Source organism: Salvelinus fontinalis, chromosome 9 (genome assembly GCF_029448725.1).
Source record: "Salvelinus fontinalis isolate EN_2023a chromosome 9, ASM2944872v1, whole genome shotgun sequence".
NCBI lineage: Eukaryota > Metazoa > Chordata > Actinopteri > Salmoniformes > Salmonidae > Salvelinus > Salvelinus fontinalis.
In genome coordinates, this window is record NC_074673.1 from 14,987,792 (window position 1) to 15,007,285 (window position 19,494).

Sequence of the window (19,494 nt, forward strand, 5' to 3'; positions counted from 1 at the left end):
CCAGGGCTAATAGGGAATAGGCTGCCATTTGGGAAGTAGATGTAGTGTTGGAAGTTTCACATCCATGTCACATCTGTCAGGAGAGTGGAGCTGGTTTGAAAATGACGGTCTGCCTGTTTTTGCATCCTTTTCATAGCCGCTCCTCCTATTGCTATGCATGACTCATTAGTATCATTCTTGGGAGCCAAAACAAGGAGAGGAATCAAACTAATAAAGGAGGGTGCATGGTGTCTATGATCCACTGGCTGCAGTGCTGTGTCTGAGGGTGAGTCCTAAATGGCACCATGTAGACTAGTGCACTACTTTTGACCAGTTCCCTGACCAAAGCCTATGGGCCCCTGGTCAAATGAAGTACACTATATAGAGTGGCATTTGGGACGTATCCTTAGCCTTGGCGCAGAGGAAATATGTCTTGTAACTAGTGTTGTGTGATGTTCTCCGTCTCCCATCAGGACTCTGACTCATGTTTAAAGCATGTTTGAGTTTCCAGGCTGTCTGATTTATGTAAGTCGTCTTATTTAGCTGCAAATAGAGTCTAAGTCGCAAATGGCACCCTACTACCTATATAGTGCACTACATTTGACCAGAGACCTAAGGGCCTTAATGCACAAAATAGGGAATAGGGTGCCATTTGGGACACAAGCTGAAAGATAGAGCTCATCTCTGAGCTGGCCAGCAGGACGTCTCTCTGTGATTTTGATAATGGAGACTGAGACGGAGACGGAGACGGCAGCAGGAGAATCAATTGTTGCTGCTGCTCTGTTGGAGGCATCTCTGTTGGAGCCTGAACGCCTTGTCAGACTTTATGTTTCCGTCTGATAGAGTTACACACATATCATTTAGCCTGTCTGTTGGCTGCCTTGGACTCTTTAGCTGAACAACTATTTTAGCCAAGAAATGTATGCTGTTTGATATTTCATGTTCTCCTTTAAGTTTTTTTGAACCAGGATGTTGTAACTTAATAGTTTCCTCTGGTGTTTATCTATTTCTTTATTGATCTGAGCTTCAGAGTGTTTGTTTTGTCTCCATCGTAGTTGTGTTTGTAGGGGTCAAACATAAGTCTCTCTGCATTTGCATTCTGTCTCATCAACGCCCTGATGGTCAGCCTGCACTGTTAATTATTTTAACCCTTGTGTTGTCTTAAGAGTCAAAAATGACCCGCCACTATGTTTAACAGCAGAGAAAACCCCCTAAATTATATTTTTTCAACTTGAAATATGATTACTTTCCTAGAGTGACTCAACAACAGAAAAAGTGAAACATCGCCTTTGTTCATATATCCATGAAAGCTGTACACCACCAGGGTACAAAGATTGTCTTAGGGCCATTTTTGACTTGGCAGTTATAAAATTATTTACACACCACAAAAACCACAAAGACACACACACACGATGAGATATTTAGTTTGTGTGCTACTGATTGAACTACTGCTACTGATTGAACAAATCTAAAACATTCTTGTGCATGTGCAGCATCTCCCCTCCGCTACCCAACACAACTCAGGTTCACAGACAAAAGAAACAAAATTTCAGACAAAAGAAACAAAATTTCAGACAAAATAAAAATTTCTTGAAAGCATTGTTTACTAATGGGGAATGCTGTCAGAGGCTATAAAGGTGCTGCTAATGACAGTCCTTCCAGTTTTCTCTTTGCTGAAGCCATGAGTGCACATTTCAGTGCCCAACAGGTCGTAGATCAGATTTCTTCAGATGTCCAGGAGCAACAAGAGAAGAATGATTTAGAAGAGGAGGAGGTATCTGAAGAAGAAGATGGGGAAGAATACAACCCAGAGCACAATGCATCATCTTCAGATTAATAAGAAATCCAACAAACTGAAAAAGATACATTTTTGTCAAAGAACAGCAAAATAACATGATCCTTGTCCCCATATGACAACCATGGCAGCACAAAATGTCATAAGGATGACCCCAGGGCCCAGAAGACATGCAGTTGCCCATGCCCAGGACATCGCCTCAATAATCTACATGGTCATCACACCTGCCATTGAAAAAAATCACCCAGGAGATGACAAATTTGGAGAGTTTCCGTAAATATGGAGACAACTGGAAAGGTATGGATGAGATTGACCTGCGTGCCTACATAGGGCTGCTAATCTTAACGGGTGTGTATAGGTCCCGAGGCAAGGATACATGTAGTCTCTGGGATGCAAAGAGTGGAAGGGCAATTTTCCATGCCACGATACAACTGAAAGTCTTTCACACTTTCTCAAGAAAGGGTATGATTTGATAACCGTGAGTCAATACCTGCAAGACGCGTGAGAGACAAACTGACGGCCATAAGAGAGGTCTAGGAGAAGTGGGTGGAGCGTCTGCCATCCGCTACAACCCTGGGCCTGAAGTAACAGTGGATGAGCAACTGGTTCCATTCAGAGGTAGATTTTTATTTTCATATCTGTAATGTAAGTGATTTTCACTGTTAATTGTATTATGTATTGCTGTAATATCATGGATTTATGTAATTGTTTTCTGTGACACTGATACTAATTACTGATAGTGATCTCTTTTGTCAAAAGGGCGCTGTTCTTTCCGGCAGTATATGCTCAACTAGCCAGCAAAGTATGGCATCAAGATATGGGTGGCCTGTGACGCACAATCCAGCTATGCTTGGAAGATGCAAGTCTACACAGGGAAGCTGATCAGTGGAGGCCCGGAGAAGAACCAGGGGATGTGGGTTGTGCTTGATGTGACAGATGGATTGAGGGGGCACAATGTCATGTGTGACAATTTCTTCACCTCTTATGAACTCATAAGAGTTCAGCCAGCAGCTATTGAAGAGGAAGAACACCAAGGTTGGCACAGTTACAAAGAACAAGCCTGAGCTCCCCCCTGCCCTCCTCACAACAAGGGGGAGGGAGGCCTTCTCATCAAAGTTTGCCTTCACCCCCACCACCACTCTAGAATGTGGTCCTCCTGAGCACACTGCACAAAACAGCTGAGATCAGTGATCGTGAGGACAGGAAGTCAGCCATCATCCTGGACTACAACCACAACAAAGGAGGTGTGGACAACCTGGACAAGGTTGTTGGAACTTACAGCTGCAGGAGGATGACTGCGCGCTGGCCCCTGGTCATCTTCCATAACATCATTGATGTGTCCTCATACAATGTCTTCATGATATGGAACAATATCAACCCTACCTGGATGTCTGATAAGCAAAACAAGAGGAGGGTGTTCCTGGAGCAGCTGGGAAAGGCACTTGTAACCCCACACATTCAAAGAAGGCAGCGCCTCCACCACACAGCAGCCTCTGCAGCGCTTGTGAAAGCTGTTCAGGCGGCTGAATCTTGTCCTGATCCACCTGAGGCTGCAGCTGGGGCATACAAGAGGAGGAGATGCCAATTCTTCCCCCCAAAGAAGGACCGTAAAACAAATACTATGTGCTGCACATGTGAGAAATACATCTGAAAAGTCCATGTACACACACTTGCATACTGTCCTACATGTGCTAATTAGAGTTGATTGATCTATGTTCTTCACGTTTTTGTTTTCTATCTATTATCTTATTTTATTCTTATTTATTGTTGTTGTTTATACACCTTGTGGGTGGGGGCAATGGTTAAAAAAATGTGAGAAGACTAGTATTTTGTAGATCAATTCCTCATTGTACAGTATATAAGAATATATCACTATGTCGCCAAAAAAATACTGTTATTGTTTCCCTTCAAAAAAATGCATTCAAAACCACTTTTTGCACATTTCTGCTACTTTCTTAGGCTATACACATGCTATCTCTTGCTAAAAAAAAAATTGTTTACACCTATGCAGTACCTTTATAAATAATACTAATAATAAACCTTTACTTTAGTAAAGAAAACAATTATGACAGGTGTGTTGTAATAAAAACCAGAGGTGTCCACTGATTAAATGCAGTCTTCCTCCATTGTGAAGAGGGAAAACCCAGATATTCATAAAGTTTGTTTCTGTTTCTTCAAACAGGTTGTTTCTTCATGCAAAATAGATTTGGGGTTTAAAATTCAATTAAGCTGCTTTATTTTAGGGGTTTAGTGAAGGCGGGTCATTTTTTACCCTTTGGACAAGGGGAGTATACAGAATGTTAAGACTACAGAAGGGTAAAACAAATCAAAATATATTTTATATTTTATATTCTTCAAAGTAGCCACCCTTTGCCTTGATGTATCATTTAGTGTTGTGTTGTGTAGTGGCTTTGCTGGCATGCATCCCAACATTTTTTGGGTTTGTTTGCCCCACCAAGATTTCTATGCCAAAATCGGCACTGAAAATGACTCAAGTAAAAGTGAAAGTCACCCAGTAAAAATCTGAAAGTATTTGGTTTTAAATATACTTATACGTATCATAAGTAAATGCAATTGCTAAACTATACTTAAGTAACAAAAATAAAAGTAAAAGTATTGTGGCAGACGGCAGGTAGCGGTGAGGGGAGTGGTTATTGAGGGGAGATATCTGGCAGCCCACTGGCTCCACCTCCGAGCCTTATATGGACATTTCCTGCCCCAACGAGGCGAGGCTGTAGTTCGTTAAGCCAGGGAGTGCTTAGGGATAAAGGAGGAAGCAGCCTGCACAAAGGGGCAGAGTAAGGAGAGAGCAAAGAGTGGGAGAGTATCTGTTGTAACCTGGACTGTCAGATTACACCCCTTGTGTACCGAACCGGATTGGCTGAGGACCCGAGTGTTAGGATTACCCCTGGAGAACGGAACCAACAATGAGAACAGCTTGTGGACAGTGAAGTAATTGGTGAATTCCCCCTTTTTCCACTGTGTACCAAAAGCCTTAATAAACTCCACATTTGCATTCTAATTGTGTTACTAGTGCATGTTTTGTTATTGAACTTGGTGATGTGGAAACCCCACACCCTTGAACCTGCTACAGTATAAATCATTTCAAATTCCTTACATAAAGCAAACCAGACTGCACCTTGTTCTTGTTTTTCAGTCAGGGGCACACTGCAAAACACTCAGACATAATTTACAAATGAAGCATGTGTGTTTAGTGAGTCCTCCAGATTAGAGGTAATAGGGATGACCAGGGATGTTCTCTTGATAAGTGTGTGAATTGGACCATCCATTTTCCACTGTCCTGCTAAGTATTCAAAAAAATTATGTTATCAGACTCCATGTATGGAGTAAAGTACACGTACCCCCAAAAATGACTTAAGTAGTACTTTAAAGTATTTTTACTTAAGTACCTTACACCACTGATCATTGGCTCTTCAATTAAAGGATGTAGTAATGTCATGCTGAAGCACATCTCTGGAAAGGTGAAGTATGAACAACATTAAGGGTGTTTTCACATCTAGTTCTATTTAAAAGAACCCATCTCAGTCCTCTTTAAAAGAACCCATCTCAGTCCTCTTTAAAAGAACCCATCTCAGTCCTCTTTAAAAGAACCCATCTCAGTCCTCTTTAAAAGAACCCATCTCAGTCCTCTTTAAAAGAACCCATCTCAGTCCTCTTTAAAAGAACCCATCTCAGTCCTCTTTAAAAGAACCCATCTCAGTCCTCTTTAAAAGAACCCATCTCAGTCCTCTTTAAAAGAACCCATCTCAGTCCTCTTTAAAAGAACCCATCTCAGTCCTATTTAAAGTGAATTTGGGGTAAGAAATATCTAAGGAACTCATTTATCTTTGTATTCACAATGCCTTTGCCTTTGAATGAGGACTCAACTCTTTAGCAAGTTCACTTCACTTATTTTGTGGTCTGAGTTCTCTTTGCATTCCACATTGCTATATTTAGAAAGGAACCTAGATCTTTTTCCAGCATTCACTCAATGCACTTTGGGTTTTTACAGTCCAGGACAAGCCATTTCATCAGAACGTGTTATCTGACAGCTAGATATACAGTGCGTTCGGAAAGTATTCAGAACCCTTGACTTTTTCCACATTTTATGTTACAGTCTTATTCTAAAATGGATTCAATAAATAATTTTCTACAGCAATCTACACACAATATCCCATAATGACATGCCCAATCAATTGAATTTACCACAGGTGGACTCCAAGTTGTAGAAACATCTCAAGGATGATCAAAAGAAACAGGATGCAACTGAGCTCAATTTTGAGTCTCATAGCAAAGGGTCTGAATACTTATGTAAATAAGGTATTTCTGTTATTTTAAATACATTTGCCAAAATGTCTAAAAAACAGTTTTCGCTTTATCATTTTCGGGTATTGTGTATAGTATCACGGCTCAGGCTAAGAACCAGATGCAGACACAGGAGGCGGATAGTATGAGTCTCAGAGTTTATTATAGTACAATAGGTAGGCAAAAAGTAAGTCAAGGCAGGCAAAGAGTCGTGATCCAAATCAGAGTCAGGCCGGTACAGGACAGCAGGCAGGGTCAGGACAGGTAGAAAGGTCAGAACTGGGAAGACTAGGAAAAACAAACACTAGGGCACAGGAACACGCTGGTAGGGCTTGAAGGGACAAGACGAACTGGCAAAAGACAAACAGAAAACGCAGGTATAAATACACAAGGGATAATAGGGGAAGATGGAAGACACCTGGTGGGGGGTGGAGACAAGCACAAAGACAGGTGAAATAGATTAGGGTGTGACAGTGTAGATTGATGAGGGAAAAAATAGTTTAATACATTTTAGAAAAAGGCTGTACCGTAACAAAATGTAGAAAAGGAAAGCGGTTAGCATACTTTCCGAATGCACTGTATTTTGGAATTTCTGTGCATCCTTGACAATAGCTAATCAATATCTAAAAACCACACTTTTCTCATCATCTCTTTGTTGTGGCACCAAGGTGAGGGGACACGGTAGGGGAAACGGTTTTGCAGTAGTCTAGTGCAGGGTTCCCCAACTGGCGGCCCGAAATTTGGTCCGTGGGTGATTTTTTTTGTCAAATATGATATCCGTTTTGGCTTCTTGCAGTCAATTTGCAGTCTACAAATTATTAGTAATTATGTTTCGGCCCCCTGACCATCCGTTCAATAACAAAACATTTTTTATAATGTTTGGTGGGGGAATAATGACAAGTGAACCTGCCTAAAACTGTTGCTATACTGAGTCTAAAACTGTTGCAATACTGAGTCTAAAACTGTTGCTACACTGAGTCTAAAACTGTTGCTACACTGAGTCTAAAACTGTTGCAATACTAAGTCTAAAACTGTTGCAATACTGAGTCTAAAACTGTTGCAATACTGAGTCTAAAACTGTTGCAATACTGAGTCTAAAACTGTTGCAATACTGAGTCTAAAACTGTTGCAATACTGAGTTATCACTTCTTTGTAAAAAAGGAACTTGAGGCTTCAACTAATACTGAGCTCACAGAATGAATTTAAGAATTAAGTAGAATATCTGCCTGCTTAAAGATAATGCTGTACTTGTACAAAAATGAAGAAAATAACAAATAGTGGGTGTATGATTTTTGTTGGACATTCCTGAAGTCAATTGGAGCCCTACAGCCCTGTTCATTTAAATGCCACATCCATAATCATTCCAGTTCCCTTTCCAATTTGCATCCACTACCTGCACACCAAATTTAGGTCTGACATATGAAAAATGTCATCCATGGGTAGAGGTAGAGATAGCAGTACAGCCACAGTTTCCACGTGTTACCGTAGCAACGTGTGAATAGGCAGGCAGAAGAAGTAGTACTCCAGTGAGGTAGGCGGTTGTGACAGACAGGCAGGGTGGCTGCTGAGTACATCATGTGACATGACTGACAGAAATGGTACAAACCACAGTAAGTGAAAGTGGCAGATTGCAGAGAGTTGTTCAGTGTCAAGCCTAACATCCAGGATTAGGCTACAAGGGATACAATGGACATATGCACACGCACACACACACACAAACAGGAGTAGGGAGAGAGGAGAGGGTGCTACATCACATGACAACATGCCCTTCTCTGTCCATGATGGACCATTCCTGTTTACACGGTAACATCATGTTGTCTACATCCACTTTCACAGAAAGGAAGAAGGTTTAAATTAAGCATGGGTTGGGGGGCTTTGGGATTATTTTTAAGATACTCTTTTAGATGTTTTCGGAAGATGAACAGGGACTCTGCTGTCCTAGCTTCAGGGGGAAGCTGGTTTCCATCATTGGACAGAGAAGTGCTTGGACTGGGAGGAGCGGAAGCTGCCCTCCTTAGGGGTGGGAAGACCAAGAGATCAGAAGTGGCAGAACGGAGTAATCAGGCTGGGGTGTAGGGTTTGAGCATAGTATGAAGGTATGGCGGAGCAGGTCCTCTTGCTGCTCCATAGGCAAGTACTCTGGGCTTGTGGTTGATGTGAGCTTTGACTGTAAGCCAGTGGAGAGTGTGGAGGAGTGAGTGACATGGGAGAATATGGGAAGATTAAACACCAGGCGGCTGCAGCGTTCTGGATAAGTTGCAGGGGGTTGATGGCACAAGCGGGGAGCCCAGCCAACAGTGAATTGTAGTAGTCCAGACAGGAGATGACAAGTGCTTGGATTAGGACCTGCACCGGTTCCTGTGTGAAGTAGGGTCGTACTCTACGGATGTTGTAGAGCATGAACCTGCAGGAGCGAGTCATTGCTTTAATGTTTACAGAGAACAACAGGGTGTTGTCCATGGTCATGGCATGGTTCTTTGCACTCTGGGAAGGGGACCGCCATGGATTTGTCAACCCGTGATGGAAAGGTCTTGGAGTGGGTTAGGCCTTCCCCATGAGGAAGAGCAGCACTGTCTTGTCTAGGTCGAGCTTGAGGTGGTGGGCCAACATCCAAGCTGAGATATTTGCCACTTGAGAGCACGTGGTGCAGACACGGTTCCTCTCCATGTGGTAGGAGTGGCCTGCCAGGTAGGATGCAATCCAGGAGTGTGCAGAGCCTGAGGCGACCAGCCCTGAGAGGGTGGAGAGGAGGATTTGATGTCGAAGTGTCGAAGGCAGCGGATAGATCTAGGAGGATGAGTACAGTGGAGTGAGAGTCAGCTTTAGCAGTGCGTAGAGCCTGCGTGACCCAGAGAAGCGCAATCTCGGTCGAGTGACACATGTTAAATCCTGACTGGTTAGGGTCAAGAAGACTGTTCTGAGAGCGATAGCGAGAGATTCGGTCAGAGACAGCACGCTCAAGTGTTTTGTAAATAGAAGGAAAAAGGGATACCAGTCAGTAGTTTTTGACATCAGAGGGCTCAAGTGTTGGTTTCTTGAGGAGGAGAGTGACTGACTTTAGTTATATTTGCTTTCTTTATTATTTGGTTAGGTCAGGGTGTGACCAGGGTGGTTTGTTTAGTTTTTGTATTGTCTAGGTTTTTTTGTCTTGTCTAGGTTATTTTGTTATCTATGGGGATTTTGTATTGTCTAGGGGTATGTATGTTGATGGTGACCTGGATGGGTTCCCAATCAGAGACAGCTGTTTATCGTTGTCTCTGATTGGGGAGCCTATTTAGGTTGCCATTTTCCCTGTTGGTTATGTGGGTTGTTGTCCATGTTTAGTTGCCTGTGAGCACTACGTTGGCGTCACGTGTTCAGTTGATTTTTATTGTTTTAGTGGTGAATTCTTATATTAAACAAGTATGTATGCTCAAAACGCTGCGCCTTGGTCCACTCCTTTAAACGGCCGTGACACTCGGGCCATTTTGAAGTCAGAGGGGACGCAGACAAAGGTCAGGGATGAGTTGATGAGGGAAGTAAGGAATGAAAGAAGGTCTCCAGAGGGTCTGGAGGAGTTTTAATTTTTTTTTTTTTAACCCTTGTTTTACCAGATAAATTGACTGAGAACGCATTCTCATTTAAGTGAAAGAGTGGTGTGGAGCCTTCATCTCTTTCCTTCTCCAAAAAACTCTGCAAAGCAACTCGGCAGAACCGTCTGTTTCGGCGTTTCTTATAATAAATCCAATGTACTGTAAGCGAGATGGCTTCTATAACTCTGAATGTGGGCTATTGGAAATCCATGTCACAGAACATCACATTTATTGAAAAATTAGAAAGTATTATTTCTCAGCTGATACTTGTGTCTGAGTGTTATCGAGGGGGTGCCCTTGGTGTGCCTGTATCATTTATCATCTTTAAAGCAGGGTCGCTGTGGGAGCTCGTCCTGGGTCCTGAGTAGCGGATTTGGAGCGGGAGTGTGGCACAGACACCCCTGCCTAAGGCTATCGGTCATCTTTCATCGTTTAAACGGAAGGAGCATCCTCTCCTCCTGTCTGGATCTGCTGCCCAGCTGAGATGAGAGATAACAGAGATCACCCTAGCAGCAGACCTGGGTTCAAATACTATTGGAAATCTTTCAAACTCTGAGCGTTTGCTATGGTCTGCATGGAGTGACAGATGTGCAGGGTTTACAGTTTTGGTACTATTCTAATCTTTCATTAAGCAAGGCAAGCTCAATCAAGCACTGATTCATTATTTGAAATGATTTCAAATAGTATTTGAACCCAGGTCTGCCTAGCAGTGGTGTTGGAGGAGAAGGTTTATCACACACTCCATTGAGTCAGTCTCTCCAAGGACCACACCCCGATCAGAGGCACTGACCATTAAGTCTGTTTACAAGCTTTAGCCTGAGAGGAAGGAAGTGAGTGTGGTAACAGCGTTGGTTACAGGTCTTCTCTCCTCATCATTTATCTACATTGGTAGGATAAGAGGTTAGTAACTAGTTAGCTGGCTAGCTCCTGTTGGGGTTTCCGGTTCTAAAGTAAAGAAATTAGCAGATCCATACCACGTTGGGTGAGGCGGGTTGCAGGAGAGTATTTTGAAGTTGGGGTTAAGAAAAGTAGAAAAAAATATATGCGAAGAAAAAAATTTGTATACACGGGACACGACAAGACGAAGACAAAAGACGCCTGACTGCTACGCCATCTTGGATATCATAACTTAATTTGCCCTTGCTTAACGATTGCGTCTCCTGCATATTATGAGTACAGCGAATTGGCCTGTATACTGTGGTTAGTACTGTAGGCTATGTTATTGTTTCTCATGTTGTTAACAAGTATATACTGTGGGAGCTAACTCAGTGTTACACTACTTACTAGCTAGTAGTCAGCTAGCCACTGCTAGTGGTCATCAGCTAACCTTTAGCCCGGACAACTTCTTCCAGTCTGCACAATGCGATTCAACCCAGAGCTTATCGGACTTCTTTTTCTCCATATCTCCGGATTCCTACTGCTCTGAAGCTCTTCACCTGGATCATTGCAGCTAGCTAGCTGCTATCTGATTGGCTTCTCCTGGCTAACGTCTCTGTTCCGAAGCAAGCACCAATTAGCCTGGAGCTAGCCTATGCTAGGCCAATCTCCCGGCTAGCTGAAGAGGTCCATCAGCCACTCCTTGGGTTACAATCCCTATTTTGCCAATTGGCCTGGACCCCTTTTATTGCCAATACAGAGCCCCGCCGATCCATCACGACTGGACTACAGATGTAATCTGCCCGAGGGGGTTTTTCAACAGGCTCCTCCATTGCGACGTCCCCTGAATGCCCATCTGCTAGCCTTCTAGCCGCGACCCGCTAGCTGTCTAGACCATACCAGACTGTTAGCTGAAGAGGTCCATCAGCCAATTTTTTTGCGCTACTACCTATTACTACTACCTATTTTGCCAATTGGCCTGGACCCTTTTACTACACGGACCCCTGCTGATCAGACTTCTTCCATCGAGATATCCCTCTTAAAGCCCTTCTGCTAGCCCTGGCCCACTAGCAAAGGCTAGCTTTTTTAAACAGAAATTTGCATCCTGCAGCACAAACTCCAAAAGGTTCTGGGACACTGTAAAGTCCATGGAGAATAAGAGCACCTCATCCCAGGTGCCCACTGCACTGAGGCTAGGAAACACTGTCACCACCGATAAATCCACGATAATTGAGAATTTCAATAGGCATTTTTCTACGGCTGGCAACGCTTTCCACCTGGCTACCCTTATCCTGGTCAACAACCCTGCACCCCCCACAGCAACTTGACCAAGCCATTTCTCCTTCACCCAAATCCAGACAGCTGATGCTCTGAAAGAGCTGCAAAATCTGGAACTCTACAAATCAGCAGGACTAGACAATCTGGACCCTCTCTTTCCAAAATGATCAGCCGAAATTGTTGCAACCCCTTTTACTAGCCTGTTCAACCTCTCTTTCGTATCGTCTAAGATCCCCAAACATTGGAAAGCTGCCGCGGTAATCCCCCTCTTCAAAGGGGGTGACACTCTAGACCAAACTGCTACAGACCTATATCTATCCTAACCTGCCTTTCCAAGGTCTTCGAAAGCCAAGTTAACAAACAGATCACAGACCATTTCGAATCCCACCGTACCTTCTCCCCTATGCAATCTGGTTTCCGAGCTGGTCATGGGTGCAGCTCAGCCACGCTCAAGGTCATAAACGATATCATAAACTCCATCAATAAGAGACAATACTGTGCAGCTGTATTCATAGACCTGCCCAAGGCTTTCGACTCTGTCAATCACCACATTCTTAAATCGGCAGACTCAACAGCCTTGGTTTCTCAAATGATTGCCTCGCCTGGTTCACCAACTACTTCTCAGACAGAGTTCAGTGTGTCAAATTGGAGGGCCTGTTGTCCGGACCTCTGGCAGTCTCTATGGGGGTGCCACAGGGTTCAATTCTCGGGCCGACTCTTTTCTCTGTGTACATCAATGATGTCCCTCTTGCTGCTGGTGATTCTCTGATCCACCTCTACGCAGACGATACCAAATCAAAGTGTATTTGTCACGTGCGCCGAATACAACAGGTACCTTACAGTGAAATGCTTACTTACAGGCTCTAACCAATAGTGCAAAAAAAAAGGTGTGTGTGTGTAAGTAAGTTAAGAAATAAAACAGTAAAAAGACATTTGAAAATAAGAGTAGCAAGGCTATATACAGACACCGGTTAGTCAGGCTTATTGAGGTAGTATATACATGTAGGTATGGTTAAAGTGACTATGCATATATGATGAACAGAGAGTAGCAGTAGCGTAAAAAGAGGGGTTGGCGGGTGGTGGAACACAATGCAGATAGCCCGGTTAGCCAATGTGCGGTAGTACTGGTTGGTCGGGCCAATTGAGGTAGTATGTACATCAACGTATAGTTAAAGTGACTATGCATATAAGATAAACAGAGAGTAGCAGCGGCGTAAAAGACGGGTTGGGGGGGACACACAATGCAAATAGTCTGGGTAACCATTTGGTTACCTGTTCAGGAGTCTTATGGCTTGGGGGTTAAAACTGTTGAGAAGCCTTTTTGTCCTAGACTTGGCACTCCGGTACCGCTTGCCATGCGGTAGTAGAGAGAACAGTCTATAACTGGGGTGGCTGGGGTCTTTGACAATTTTTAGGGCCTTCCTCTGGCACCGCCTGGTGTAGAGGTCCTGGATGGCAGGCAGCTTAGCCCCAGTGATGTACTGGGCCGTACGCACTACCCTCTGAAGTGCCTTGCGTTCGGAGGCCGAGCAATTGCCGTACCAGGCAGTGGTGCAACCGGTTAGGATGCTCTCGATGTTACAGCTGTAGAACCTTTTGAGGATCTCAGGACCCGTGCCAAATCTTTTTAGTTTCCTGAAGGGGGAACAGGCTTTGTCGTGAAGAGTGTCTTGGTGTGTTTGGACCATTCTGTCACGTTCTGACCATAGTTCTTTTGGTTTTTCTTTGTTTTAGTATGGTCAGGGCGTGAGTTGGGGTGGGCAGTCTATGTTTTCTGTTTCTATGTGGGGTTTCTTGTTTGGCCTGATATGGTTCTCAATCAGAGGCAGGTGTTAGTCATTGTCTCTGATTGGGAACCATATTTAGGTAGCCTGTTTTGTAGTGTGTTTTGTGGGTGATTGTTCCTGTTCGTGTGTTCCTGGTTTTTCTGTGTTCACTAGTTCGGGACTGTAGCTTCGTTGGTTTTCGTCAGTTTATTGTTTTTGTTCATTCTTGAAGTATAATGTATAAATATGGATACATACTACGCTGCGCATTGGCCCTCTCCTTCTTCCACCGACGAAAGCCGTTACACATTCTAGTTTGTTGTTGATGTGGACACCAATATGTATACTTCTGGCCCTTCTTTGGACACTGTGTTAACTTACCTCCAGATGAGCTTCAATGCCATACAACTCTCCTTCCGTGACCTCCAACCGCTCTTAAATGCTAGTAAAACTAAATGCATTCTCTTCAACCGATCGCTACCAGCACCTGCCCGCCCGTCCAGCATCACTACTCTGGACGGTTCTGACTTAGAATATGTGTACATCTACCTAGTTGTCTGGTTAGACTGTAAAATCTCCTTCCAGACTCACATTAAGCATCTCCAATCCAAAATTAAATCTAGAATCGGCTTCCTATTTCGCAACAAAGCATCCTTCACTCATGCTGCCAAACATACCCTTGTAAAACTGACTATCCTACCAATTCTTGACTTCGGCAATGTCATTTACAAAATAGCCTCCAACACTCTACTCAGCAAATTGGATGGAGTTTATCACAGTGCCATCCGTTTTGTCACCAAAGCCCATATACTACCCACCACTGCGACCTGTATGCTCTCGTTGGCTGGCCCTCGCTTCGTATCCACCGCCAAACCCACTGGCTCCAGGTCATCTATAAGTCTTTGCTAGGTAAAGCCCCGCCTTATCACCATAGCAGCACCCATCCGTAGCACACGCTCCAGCAGGTATATTTCACTGGTCACCCCTAAAACCAATTTCTCCTTTGGCCGCCTTTCCTTCCAGTTCTCTGCTGCCAATGACTGGAACGAATTGCAAAAATCACTGAAGCTGAAGACTCATATCTCCCTCACTAACTTTAAGCACCAGCTGTCAGAGCAGCTCACAGATCACTGCACTTGTACGTAGCCAATCTGTAAATAGCCCATCCAACTACCTCATCACCATACTGTTATTTATTTTTTTGCTCCTTTGCACCGCAGTATCTCTACTTGCACATTAATCTTCTGCACATCTATCACTACAGTCTATCACTCCAGTATTTAATTGCTAAATTGTAATTATTTCGCCACTATGGCCTATTTATTACCTTACCTCCCTTATCTTACCACATTTGCACACACTGTATATATACTTTTTCTATTGTGTTATTGACAGTATGTTTTGTTTATTCCATGTGTAACTCTGTGTTGTTTGTTTCACACTGTTTGCTTTATCTTGGCCAGGTCGCAGTTGTAAATGAGAACTTGTTCTCAACTAGCCTACCTAGTTAAAAAAAGTGGGAAAAAAGTGAAGGAAAGGATGAAACGGTGCCTATGCCACCAGTAAGTACAGGTAGTAGTGTTAATCCCCCTGCACAGTACCTGCATTTTCTGACAGCTTCTGGAAAGAAATCCTGTCGGCAGGCTCAACCGGGGACGCTCATTCAGCCGATAGAAACGTTCAACCAGTTTTCCCCAGTAAGCAAAGAGTTGGAGTCAGAGCCTTCTCAGGTCTCTCCTCCATCCATTACGGGGTCTGAGCCGCTGAGCCTCCCACCGTTATCTCTGACAAATTGAAAACCATAGTCATTGGCAACTACTTTACCCACAATATTAGACTTAAAAATAATCATCCAGTGATCATATATTGTTTACCAGGGGGCAGGGCTATCGGCGTAAAGGCTAATCTGAACATGGTGCTGACTGAGGCTAAAACTGGTGAGTGTATAGCATATAGGGATATTTTTATCCACGTCGGCACCAACAATGTTAGGATGAAACAGTCAGAGGTCATAGCTTCAGTGTGTAACTTTGCTTGAAAGATGTGTCGGCATCAAGTAATTGTCTCTGGCCCCCTCCCTGTTTGGGGGAGTGACAAGCTCTATAGCAAACTCACAAAACTCAATCGCTAGTTGTCAAGTTGACCTCCTTCTTGTGCAATTCCCCACTTGAAAAGGACAGTCCCTCCACATGAAGATTTTAACTGGATTTCACTCAATAAACAGCCATAGAATCAGTTGTTTGTCTTTTATGTACCATTCTTTGGTTGGCAGTAAACAGGTGAAAAACCTCAAAAAGAGATGACAAATACAAGTTATTATTTGAGTTGACAGCCTAATTAAATACACAAAATTATCCACATTCACCTCAGAAACACATTTCTGCCATTATAAAATACAAGGTTTCCACTTTTAAGCAAATGTTTCCCAAAATAGAAACCCACCATTTTTAATCAAATGAGCATATTTTATCTAAATTTGCATTTTAGCCAAATACATTCAAAATATTTTTAGTAGTAAAAAATTACATTTATTTTCTAATCAGTAGTTTTAAGCAGACAAATCTTACATTTTTTAGCCAAAGATTTTTTAGACTATACATTTGTTACCGAATTAAGAACTTGGTTTACTAAGATTTCTACAAAGTTTAAATGACTTTTAACAATTTCAAACAAGTTCTTTGTCAACAATGAATTTGGCTCTTACTTTTCCTTTACCCCACAAACAACATTTGAAGTTATAAATACCACTGCAAAAGTCCTATCAAAGTTAAGAGTCTGTGTTTTCCAGAGTATCATTAGCAGTGCACTGCTTAAGTCAGTCTAACCAAACCATGGCCAATATGGTGCTTACCGGCTGTCTTTCACAGTTTTGTGGAGGGCTTGGACTTGCACAGTCACCTTGATCACAAAGATGAAGTTTCCTTGGTCTTGTGGTTTTATAAATGCTCCTTTCACTGTGGTCTAAAGACAACAGCAGAGCCAGGTGCTTGCACGCCCAGATTGCCTGGAAGATTTGTTCCACCTGGTTCACCACTGATTGAAGGAGGAGGAGTTTCACCACTGAGGAGCTCCCAGGCAGTTTGTCAGCACACTAGTTGAAAACTGTTTTCTGCCCCTCCAAAAATAATGGATTTGTAGATAATTGGTGCTCTTTCTGGGACCCACCCACAAACAGGACCCTGGCTGGCCTGCTGAGGAGTGACGGACTCCATCCTAGCTGAAGGAGTGCTCTCCTCTTATATATCAACATAGACAGGGCTCTAACACCATCATTAAGTTTGCTGATGACAGAACAATTGTAGGCCTGATCACTGACAACGATGAGTAGGCCTATAGGGAGGAGGTCAGAGAACTGGCAATGTGGTGCCAGGACAACAACCTCTCCCTCAATGTGAGCAAGACGAAGGAGCTGATCGTGGACTACAGGAAAAGGCGGGCCGAACAGGCACCATTAACATCGATGGGGCTGAAGTGGAGCGGGTCGAGAGTTTCAAGTTCCTTGGTGTCCACATAACCAACAAACTATCATGGTCCAAACACATCAAGACAGTTGTGAAGAGGGCACGACAAAACCTTTTCCCTCTCAGGAGACCGAAAAGACTTGGCATGAGTAACCAGATCCTCAAAAGGTTCTACAGCTGCACCATTGAAAGCATCCTGACGGGTTTCATCACCGCCTGGTATGGCAACTGCTCTGCATCTCACCGTAAGGCTCTACAGAGGGTAGTGCGAACGGCCCAGTACATCACTGGGGCCAAGCTTCCTGCCATCCAGGACCTATATTTTTCATAATTTTTTTAACATTTGTTTAACTAGGCAAGTCAGTTAAGAACACATTCTAGGAACAGTGGGTTAACTGCCTTGTTCAGGGGTAGAACGACAGATTTTTACCTTGTCAGCTCGGGGATTCGATTTAGCAACCTTTCGGTTACTGGCCCAACGCTCTAACCACTAGGCTACCTGCCGCTTTATAATAAGCGGTGTCAGTAGAAAGCCCATAAAATTGTCAGAGACTCCAGTCACCCTATAGACTGTTTTCTCTGCTACCGCACGGCAAGCTGTACCGGAGCGCCAAGTCTAGGACCAAAAGGCTCCTCAACAGCTTCTACCTCCAAGCCATAATACTGCTGAACAATTCATAAAATCGGCACCGGACAATTTACATTCACCCCCCCTCCCTTTTGTACACTGCTGCTACTCGCTGGTTATTTGTTATCTATGCATAGTCACTTAGCCCCCACCTACATGTACAGATTACCTCAACTAGCCTGTACCCCCGCACACTGACTCGTTACCAGTACCCCCTGTATATAGCCTCGTTATTCTTATTGTGTTACTTTTTATTATTACTTTTCATTTTTAGTCTACTTGGTAAATATTTTATTCTTCTTGAACTGCACTGTTGGTTAAGGGCTTGTAAGTAAGCATTTCACGGTAAAGTCTACACTTGTTGTATTCGGGAGCATGTGACAAATACTGTTTGATTTGATTTGAACTCCTCTAGCTCCATAATGAGACAGGGTGAGGCCAGGCAGCAGGCTGTTTACAACATGCCAGCTTAGTGGAGTCTGCCCCTGGAACAGTCAGAGTAGTCAGCTCAGTTTTCCCCATTGAGACTGTGTCTGTTCTTTGTGTCTGTTCTTTCTTTAACTTTATTTGCTTTGGTTCCATCCAGATCCTTTTCCCCAAATTACCGTGTTAAGGAAGAATAAATTCCCTGTAAACGGTAATATTCTCTGCCTGTGTCATCCTTACCTGCACATACAATCCCATACATCATTCACTCCACACGGAGTTTAGTTGTAGTGGGGTGTTGCGTTCCCTCCACCAAGAGGAGTGCGTAATAATTACTGGGGGAAAAAGCTAGTTTGTGCTTGGCCCTGTGTACCAAACTCACTAAAAGTAGCAGTAATAAAGCCTTTCCACAAAAAGCTAGACCTTTTATCTGAAAAATGTTTTTAAAAAGCTAATATGCCTACTGTATCATTTTTTAAAAGCTGTTGCTCAGCACTCAATGCCTTCCTGAAGACACATGTATACGAAATGCTCCTGTTTGGTTTTAGACCCCATCATAGTACAAGTACATCTGTACTTGTTTGTACAGATGTACGTGGTACCCTCAGGCGTTTGGAAATTGCTCCCAAGGATGATCCAGACTTGTGGAGGTCTAGGTCTTGGCTGATTTCTTTTGATTTTCCCAAGATGTCTAGCAAAGAGGCACTGAGTTTGAAGGTAGGCCTTGAAATACATCCACAGGTACACCTCCAATTGACTGTCAATTGACCTATCAAAAGCTTCTAAAGCCATGACAATTTTCTGTAATTTTCAAAGCTGTTTAAAGGCACAGTCAACTTAGTGTATGTAAACTTCTGACCCACTGGAATTGTGATACAGTGAATTATAAGATAAATATTCTGTCTGTAAACAATTGTTGGAAAAATTACTTGTGTCATGCACAAAGTAGATGTTCTAACCTACTTGCCAAAACTATAGTTAACAAGAAATTTGTGGAGTAGTTGGAAAAATGAGTTTTAATGACTCGAACCTAAGTGTATGTAAACTTCTGACTTCAACTGTAGATGTTCAGTCTCCCCTGTCCTCACTTTTTCTCCATAGAACAAAGGGACAGAAGGCCATTTATAGCCCCCCACCCTAGCCTTGGGTTGACCAATCAGAAGTCCTTGCAGTACAACTGGGCCAATGGCCAAATAACACGTATCCAACTCCAGATTCAATGTACAGAACGTATCACACGTAGTTCAGGAGTGACATTCCACAGATTCTAAACAGCTGTTGAACTGAAACCCAACTCCTATTTACATTGACAATTCCTTATTGACCGTTAGTACTCTAGTGTTTAGTCCTCTCATCTTCTGCGTTGTGTATTTATCTTCAAAATATTCTTATACATTGCATTGTGTTG

General features: G+C 43.2%; 1 protein-coding gene and 1 pseudogene across 1 annotated transcript in view; one reads left to right on the top strand and one right to left on the bottom strand.

Moving 5' to 3' along the window:
- Window positions 1-19,494, bottom strand: part of LOC129862956 (mitochondrial inner membrane protease subunit 2-like) — a 194,465-nt pseudogene that overhangs the window by 130,132 nt on the left and 44,839 nt on the right.
- Window positions 1-19,494, top strand: part of LOC129862135 (general transcription factor II-I repeat domain-containing protein 2-like) — a 93,657-nt gene that overhangs the window by 36,197 nt on the left and 37,966 nt on the right. The gene's annotated exons all lie outside the window — the stretch shown is intronic.